This window comes from Lynx canadensis, chromosome X, assembly GCF_007474595.2.
Source record: "Lynx canadensis isolate LIC74 chromosome X, mLynCan4.pri.v2, whole genome shotgun sequence".
In the NCBI taxonomy this organism is placed as follows: domain Eukaryota; kingdom Metazoa; phylum Chordata; class Mammalia; order Carnivora; family Felidae; genus Lynx; species Lynx canadensis.
In genome coordinates, this window is record NC_044321.2 from 117,504,905 (window position 1) to 117,514,767 (window position 9,863).

The following is a 9,863-nucleotide window of genomic DNA, read 5'->3' on the forward strand; positions in this document are numbered from 1 at the left end:
GAATTACTATGAATCGGAGAGTTACCCAAAGAAGAGTGTACTGCAGGTTGGAAGTAAAATCGTAAGATTTAAATAAAGCCCAAGAGAAGTGGGAGATGATAAGGTGTGATTTCAACCACGCTAATTGGGTTTCCATTTATTTCAATGCCGTATGCTGGGAGTAAGTGATACGAAGATGAGTCAGACACACAAAGCCTAATCTGTCTTTCTGCTGTGCTCTGCCACCGGGTCACTGGTTGCAATTCCAGATTCCAGTGCTGCAGGCCAGAAGGCAGAGTTCCAGTGTTCCTGTCTTTAATAACCATCAAATTCAGGCCCACCAATATCTGCATTTCAGGTAGAGAAGTCTGTGTGTCATGAAGAGCATACAAAAAGAACTGTAGAGATTCATACAAAAGAGAAAATGAGAGTAAGTGAGGAGATCATGAATGGAACAATACTGCAGAGTCTTGACAGATGGTGTACAGAAACTAATGACTATTTACCATAATTCATTTTTGTTTTCCTCCTAGGCATATAGCTGAACTACATTTCTCAGCCTCACTTGCAATTAAGTATGGCCATATGACAGAATTATAGTCAGTGTAACATGAGAGAAAATCATGTCCTGGACCATAAAGATTTTTTTTTATATGAGTGCTTCCTTGTTCTTTTCCTCTTCCAACAAACTTATGACAACCACCCAGATGCACTTTGAAGCCACACGTTGAATATGGCAGGGTGGCCATCACCCTAGGTCTGTTAATGCCTGTGGAGCAGAGTCTCTTTCAACAGCCTGGAACCACCCTGGACAGTTAAACATATGAGAAATTAACCTTTAATATGTTGTTTTTCCCCAGGTTTTGGTCAATTTAACACACACTACCCTACTCTGCTGTAGAAGTTGGTATCAGAAGAGAGGAACCACCACAACAAAAATCTAACGTGGGAGTCAATGGCTTCATGGGTAGGAAAAGAGGTGGTAGGCTTGGAAAGTGAACCCCATTTGATGTAGGGTCAAAACATTTGGCAAAACTACCTTTTTCAATAGTTTTTAAGCTAAAACAAGGATAATATAAGCCTATCGCTCTAGGGGAAGTGATCAACAAGAGACACAGTACTGGTGCCTGCGTATTACTCGGAGTTGCCAATCACCCGCTGCCTTTAGCAAGAAAGAGCTCAGGTACCAAGTGAATGATCTTGCGAAACAGAGTTAGGAACCAATCTGGCCCACTCATGCCAGAATGATGTGGAAGAAGGAAAAACTTTTCCTCTCATACGAACTGATGTACTTGAGTCTTCTGGTTCTATCAGCATTGCCTTTACTTTCACTAATTGGGGGAAGGGGGAGGTTAGGGGTTGGTGGAGAGCATGAACAAGGCATTTTGTTTGCCTAGAACATGGGTTGGCAAATTATGGCTCAAGGCCCAAATTCAGCCTGCTGACTTTTTTTCCCCGATGAAGTGTTACTGGAACTCAGCCAGGGTCATTCATTAATGTATTGTCTATTGTACAGTTATTATATATTGTACTGTTTATGACATATTGAGTAGCTGTAACAGAGAACATATGGTTTGCAAAGCCAAACATATTTACTATCTGGCACTTCACAGAAAAAGTTTGCTGACCCCTGGTCTAGATGTGTATTGTAAATAATGTAGGGAAATGGAGATAATGCCTAAGAATATTTGTTAAAGTCAATGTTGAAGGTCTTAGAAGTCAGAATGAATGGGGCGATGAGGAACTATTACAAGTATTGAAAAGGTGAGCGATGTCCTTAAATATTTCTAGAAATCACATTGTAGGATGACATTGACAAACTAGAGTGGTCACAGGACCTTAAGCAGGCAAGTAAAGGCTCCGAAGCCAGGTCATAAGTGGGCATGGTTGGAGAATCTATAAATATTTAGCCTGCAGAAGAGAAAATTTAAGGTGTACAATATGGAGGTATTCAAATATTTAAAAGCCTGGCTAGTGGGGAAAAATCCAATTTATTTGCAAATATCCAATTCAGTATCTCATCAGAAGGCAGTGCTCCTCTAAGACACTTGAGTACAGCTAAATTGAGATTCTTTAAGAGGTCAAATCAAATAAATACAAATCTACTCCAGAAATGCCCAGCACAAAACCATGGCATCTATTTTTTATGTTGAAATTCCATGTTACATTCTCTCATTAATCCACTGCGCTCTGACTTGCATCATCACCGCTGCCACTCCCCTGAATTTGCTTTTGCCAAGGTTACCACTAGTAGCTTTGTTGAAAAATTCATTGAATACTTTTCTGGCATCTATACTATTCATGACCTGCTTTGAAATACCTTCTTGTCACTTTCATTTTGCAACACTAACCTCGCTGTTTTTTCCCTTTCTGGACATTTCATGTTACTCTCCTTCAAAGGCTCTTATTTTGTTGGTCTTCCATTTCATATTAGTTTTACTCAAAGTTCTGCAATGGACTCTCTCTTTATTCTACCTCGTCTCATTGGTGACTGCTGCATAATCTAAAAGTAGATGCTAAAGCCATAGTGCATCATGTTTTCAAAGGCTTTTTAAGAGTTTGTGAGGTTTTAGGATGAAGTTTTAAGGAAAGTTCATCTCGCTCAATGACTTTCACATCGATTTTCAATTGAATGCCTGATTGGCTCTGTCCTTGGTGCTGGAGATCCAATTGTGTTGGGGGTACACATGAGTTTCTTGCTCTTGTGGAATTTTTATTCTAGTTGGAGGGCAAGAAGAGAAGTGAACAAAAATTAATAAACATGAAAATTTCAGAGAGGGCCATGTACTATAAATAAGTAGGCTATGATAATTAACCAGGGAATAGCTGGGAAAATGATTAATTTGGATAAGATGGGCAAGTATAGTTTCTCTGACTCTTGAATAATGAGAAACTAAGACTTTTGACCTAGGACCTGGATAATAAGAAGGAACTAGTCATGTGAAGATCTGTGAGGAGCAGTATTGCCACTGTATTGAATAGTGAGTCCAAAGACTTGAAGGTGGGAAATAAATGTGGCATGTCGACAGAACCAAGAGATTAGAACATAGCTAACAATGAGGAAAGTAATAATTGATGAGAATAGAAAAATAACGGGAGCCAGAGTATTCTGTGCCTTGTGGGCTATGATGTGAAGTTTGAATTATCTATAAGTGCAATGAAAAGCCATCGGGAGAGTTTTTAGCATGGTGGTGACACGATATCACATTACCTGTATTTTTCCATTTGTCAAATGATACAAATTATATAACTTTCTACTTCGCTGCAAGGCAATTTAGATCCACAGTAAATTCTTGACCACAGGATATGGATTAGCTTATGACTTCATGTATATTTATGATCTTATTCTTTTTTATTTCTGTTACAGTTTTTTGTATGTTAGCTTCTATAGAGAAATGCCTCAAAGTATTTTTGAAGAACTGATAATATGAACCACATAATACAGTCTGACTTGACATAAGAGCATTGGACTTGGATTTGGTAACCTGCATGCTATGTCGGTTCTAACACTAAAATATTCATGTGAATTTAGGATAATAATTCAAACACTTTGGGCCTTAATACCCTCATCTCTAAATGAGAAAATTAATATTTCTTATTTCTGAGCTTCTCAGAAATGTTGTGTGGAGAAGATTGTGACTGTATATAAAGGCAGATTGCTGTAGAACTATATATATTCAATACATATTTTTAAAAATCTTTTTAGTGTTTTACTTATTCTTAAGAGAGAGAGAGAGAGACAGAACACAAGTGTGTGTGTGGTGGGGGGGTGCAGAGAGAGAGAGAGAGACACAGAATCTGAATTGAAGCAGGCTCCAGGCTCTGAGCTGTCAACACAGAGCCCGACGCGGGGCTCGAACTCACGAACCGTGAGACCATGACCTGAGCCGAAGTCAGACGCTTAACCGACTGAGCCACCCAGGCACCCCAATACATATTTCTTAAGCTTCCTCTATGGGCCAAAAATTAGATATTAACATTTGGGGATTCAAGATGTACTTTTATAAGAAGAATCTGGATAAACTTAAATATATAGCACCAAACATTTTTAATCCATTAAATATATAGCACCAAACATTTTTAATCCATGTATATTTCATATGGAAAGGGAAATATTGGACATCTTCTCAAGTGTATGAGCCTCCTTAGATTTTTTTTCAGTAAGGAGGTTGAATCTCTTGACAAACATATGAAATCTGAATCAGGAACAGTTTAAGTTCAACGCTAAACTTAGGAGAAAAGTTTGAACAAGTTCCCTGTATGCATCCTCATCAGAATTACTGCTAATGGCTATGTGCAAAGTTTAGCTGATGAATTATTCAGTTTGATATCAATCTTGTCTGTTGCCACAGACTTTTGAAACAAAGAATGCTTTGCAATTCTTAAGAATATACCTTGAGGCAACAATGGAAATATTACTTGACATCCGCAGTTCATGCTTCTAAAAATTATTTAAAGTTTAAGTAAATTGCATAAGAAGGTTTTAATTTCTATAACTTTTGAATAATTTATCTTACCTTTTCATCAAGCTCTTGTGTGTGTGTTGCTATGAAATACTGTCAGTTCCATGCATGCATTATTTTAACCCTCGGTAGGACCGACTTTGTAAATATTAAGATAGGACTGACTTTGTAAATATTAACATGACATGGGTGGCCAACGAGAAGACTCCTTAGAACTCAAGTGTTCTGTGAACCACATTTTGGAAACCACTGGATTATAGAAAACTATTACCTACACACTGATCCCAGCCTTCAGAACTGTAATGTGTGCATTGATTGCTATCTTTCCATTTTGTCCATATCAAAATTTAAGTGCCTGTTCGTGGCAATGCAGAACTTAAGAAATCTGCTTTCGTCATACCTCTTACACTTCCGTACCATGGCTTTGGTCTTTCCACCTATACTTGCCTCCCCATCAATAACCATTTCTTGCCAGCTGTAAGACTCTGTACCCTTGAAGACTCAGTCTTTTCTACTATCATTTTCACACGTCTGGAATACATACAAATAGTCCTTCCTCTGCACTGACTCAGAGCTTTGCCAGCTGGTTATTTATTACATGTCTCCATGGCCATCACTAGAAATAGTTGTGGCCCTGGGGAAACAACCCGTGAAGGCTGCCTGGGAAAATCATTTGTAGAAGGAAGCCACTCTGTAGGTAGGTATGTTTCATAGGATCTCTGGGATAGACAGAACACATCAAAGTGCAACATCCAGGCTGTCACTGCAAATGCGTGGGACATAGCACGACCACCCACGTTGCCCTGCCCAAGAGATGGGCCTATTTCAGTTGCTATACATGCTCTGAAGATTGAAACTGTATCATTTATCTTCATATGTCAAGTCTTCTGCATATTAAACGGTACAAATGAGGCCTCCCTACATATTGGTTGAAACGAATTACAATAGAGTTCTGTTCTTTCTGTTTTCATAGAAAGAAAACAAACCAGGTATTTCTAACAAGGTAGACCAAGTGAGAGAAGTGTCAAAATTCTCATGAAGCAATTGAAACGTATTTTTATAAAGCAATTAGGTGTGCAGGCAAAAATGATAGGACTGTACCCGCTGTTTGAATATCAGTCATTGGAGAAGCATTAGAGCACAGTTTTGCCAAGTGCAGACTTCCGTTGGGGCGGGTGTTGACTCCGGCGCTAGCTTCACAATTTACAGGCCATGTGACCCAGCCCCAAAGTCCAGCTTCCTTAGCTGCTGTAATGGGGACACACTAATAGTATCTGCCCATGAACACTTAACCGAGATACTGCGTATAAAATACCAAGCACCCTAAGAGTTAGGAGTCATTGTTGCTTTCGAGCTTTCAGAGGAAAATTAGGTATAGGGTAAAATGCTAGGTTAGAAAACTTATGAGGTCCACCTTCACAGTTAGCATCTAATTCCTAGAAAAGTTCTCACAGTCTGGGCTGGGCAAACGGAATCACGATCAATCTGACCACTCCTGCCGACTACCTCTTACTCTTACTGTCAAGTGGCTCCCTGGCAACAGGCCCCAGATACTCTCTCTTCTGTTCCCACATCCCATACCCAACTTCAGTTGTCAGGGTCTCCTTTTCTTTCCATCCTCCTCTTTATTATGTCGGCCCAGTCCTCATCCTTATGCTCCTTTTTAATCCCCCAAAGCCTTAAAGAACGTAAGTTAGCCCGCCTTGTTTTTTCATCGGCGAAACAAAGAGAATAACCTTCCCACCACCTGTGCTCAAACAAATATGGTGGGAATTAATGAAATAAAGCCGAGACAGCTTCAGAGATAATAAAGTCTAAGAAGTGTCAAAGCGCATTAAGCTCATTTGAAGAAGTGAAGTTTAAAAAGCCTAAGAACCGAGTTGGATCGGTAGCGGGAGCAGAGAGCGGACCCCGGAGAGCCCTGAGCAGCCCCATACGCCTGGCTCAGTTACCATCACGCCCGGGAGGGGCCGCAGCTGCGGCAGCCGGCCCCAGTCATCATCACCTTAACCTTGAGCAGAAAGGCCTACCCCCCAGCAGCCGCCCCCGCCCTCACCGAGACGCCGAGCCCGGCACCAGGCTCAGCAGCGAAGGGAACAGAGGCTGGGGGGCCTCACCTCTGAGGTGCCTGCCGGGGGGACCGGAGCGTCATCTCGACCAGGGTTTTGGGAAGATGGTCCCGTGTAGGAAACGGATATGGTTTCATCAACAGGAATGACACCGACGGAGATACAGAAGTGCCATAAAGAATTACCCCAGGAAGTACCTCACAGTGTAGGGGACGGAGAGACTGTGGAGTTGGACGCTGAAGGAGAAAGGGGGTGCGGAGGCAGCAAATGTCACGGGCCAGGGTGGAGCGGGCCCAGTGCAAGGCAGTGAGTATTGCAGCGGGTCGTAAGCATTATGGGCACTCTCCACGTGGCAGGGGACCTCCACGCGATTCCCGGCACAATTACCAGAAGAGTGAGCGTGGGGAAAAGAACGAGGCATCCGAGAGTGCTCCCGAAGGCCAGGCCCTCACAGCGCCGATCCCACCGCAGCAGATGGTTCGCACCTTACTACGTGCGGAGACCGTGTGGACGTGGGCCACAGTCTTCCGACCCTCCTGTGCGGGAAGAGGTGATTGTAGGATGTTCACCACCAGGGTGCAAGAGAACGAGGTAGACCAGTGAGACAGGATATGTTTCGGGGCTGTTGACCCACGGGGTCCTCCTTGCCAAAGTCAGCTTAGAGAGGACGGCAGTGACGAAGATAAGGAAGATCAAGGCGATGAGAGTGAAGGTGAGCAGTCACCTCAACATCCGTACCGCCACAATTTTGATCACCCACGCGGTCGCCCAGAGAACGCTAAAGCACAAGGTGCCAAAGACACAAAAGCAGCGGGTCCCCCAGCTGAGGATCTGTCCTCTTCTGAGGCTGAGCAGGCCGGGGCTGAGTAAATCCTGATTTACCATCTCTACCGTCATCCTGTTTAGTCCTCCAACAAGGAGAAACGGATATGAAATGCCAGCGATAAGAAATGAACAAAAGATTGGACCTGAAGACCTTAAGGGCTTGCTTCTTGCCCACTGACCAGATAAATAGAACTATCTGCATTATCTATGCACATGGAGTTTTTATTATTTTTGCCTAAAGAGGTCTCTTTTGGGTAAGGCTGGGTTTTTTTCCTCAATACACCTTTAACGATTTTTCAAATGTTTCATACCTGATCAAGGTGAGATTTTTAGGAATCTCACTTTTAATGTTTATTTTTGAGAGAGAGAGAGACAGGGCATGAGTGGGGGAGCGGCAGAGACAGAGACAGACAGACAGAATCCGAAGCAGGCTCCAAGCTCTGAGCTGTCAGCACAGAGCCTGATGTGGGGCTCGCATCCACGTTGAGATCATGACCTGAGCTGAAGTCGGATGCTTAACCGACTGAGCTACCCAGGCGCCCCAGGAACCTCATTTTTAATTTGTAATAAAAGATCACAACTTGATTTTTTCAAAAAAGTCAAAAAATGGCAAGCACCTGTTAATAAAAGGTCTTAATAAAAAAAAAAAACTGTAAAAGTAGCAACATGACAGCATTGATATGTTGAATTTCTTGTCAGAAAAATTACTTCGTCTCTCTAGATACAAAGTAAAAACTGCATGCATTAATTTACCCAATTTTAGTCAAAAATCAACAAATCACCAACTATTTGAGTTGGATGGGGACTTTGAGATCATGTACTTCAGCTCTACTCTGCTGACGTGAAAACTGAGGCCCCAGTAAGAGAAGCGACCACCCTAAATTCATGCCGTGGTTTAGTGGAAATGCCAGGTAAACCCTCATTATGTACTTATGAAACAGGACAAAAAATATACTTTGTCAATATTTCTCTAGGTAATTACCATGACTCAAAATTTCCCAACGGAAGCCCTCTAATGTTAGCGCAGCGTTTCAAGAACAGTATTCTGTCAAGAATTCCAAAATGTAGGACAGAGAAACAGACCTGACATCTCATCTCCCCCACCACTCTCAAGATATCACCACAGAACAAGAGCTGCTTTTAATAAACCTCAGAAGAGAGGACAATATAGTGATTGTTTTCAGCGGTATAATCTGGACCAAAGAAAGTTCTGGTTACCAAGCAAAGACTGAAACGAAACTTACTGCAAGGAACCGAAGGCGGTGCCTCATTGTTCTCAGTCAATGACAATTACATGATATTTAGAATACCTTTTGTCTCTTCAATGATCTGTGGCTTTGGTTTAGCATGAAAGTGAAAGGCTAATGGAACTATTAATCTTCATTACCCTAATAGTCCTCAAAGTCCTATTAGGGTAATGAAGATAGAAACCATTCCAGATTCTTCATGTCATTATGGTCATTGACGACCTGAGAAGCAAGATCAGCCTGTCTCCACATCAGTGCTTATTTCCAACCCTAAAAATGGAGGGGATTTTCTGAAGGCAGGGGCGATGGCCTTGAAATTGAGACTGATGTTAACTAGAGATTTGACACTCTAAGTTAAAAGTGGCAGAAACATGTCTCTCAAGATATTCAAAACACACACCAAAATGCCTAACAGATATGCCTCAAAGAGAACACATATTTTGGAAGCAACCCATTGGTAAACATTTAAACTGTATTTAGAAGCTCAATTGATGAGATTCTTTACATTCAAATCTGATTACAAGTACAGACCAGACTTACAACTCAAAAACAAAACAACAAAAATTTGGACGCTAGTTGGGGAAAAGAGTAGTCATCTCTCACTACCGATGATGAATATAATTGGGACGGAGAACTGCCCAAATCTTACAAAGATACTGAGCCTTGCCCCCACCCTCCTTCCCCCAGCTACCAATTGTGGCTATAAAAGATGTTTCTTCACCGAGACCCGTGGCAACTATCAGTTGGTTCCAGATCACTATTCACTTGGATTCTTCAGATCCATAATGACCTGCTCCCCGTGCCCTTCAGAATGAGCCTCAGCTGGCCCCTGAGTAATGCAAGACATAGTGGGTTTCAATTTGGTTATCCACTGACATCCGAGGAGTTAAAAAAAAAAATCCCAATGGCTCAGCTCTACCCCAGACCAATTCAATGAAAACCCGAGTGTAGGACAGGCGCAAGCATTCGTGAAAGCTCTTCAGGTGACTGTGGTATGTAGCCAGAGTTGAGCATCTCTATAACCGTGTACCTTCTACGAGCCCCTGCGGCTTCGGATACTTGGAGGAATACGTCTTGCTCCCCACCATCTCCAACCGCACCGACCCCAGGTCCTCGAACCAAAGAAGTCTCCGGAAGTCTCCGAAGTGCATGGTACCTTTTCCTGCTGTTTTAATGTTCTGCCACCATTAGTGCCAAATGAACAAGAACGGCTGAGTGGTCACAGGACACAGACCAGGACGTAGACTCCAACGCGTGGAATCCAGCCGGTGCTAGAGCAG

General features: G+C 42.3%; 1 pseudogene; it reads left to right on the plus strand.

Moving 5' to 3' along the window:
* LOC115506918 overlaps positions 1 to 7,514 on the plus strand; it is a 51,224-nt pseudogene extending 43,710 nt beyond the window's left edge.
* Positions 7,515 to 9,863: the final 2,349 nt, after the last annotated feature.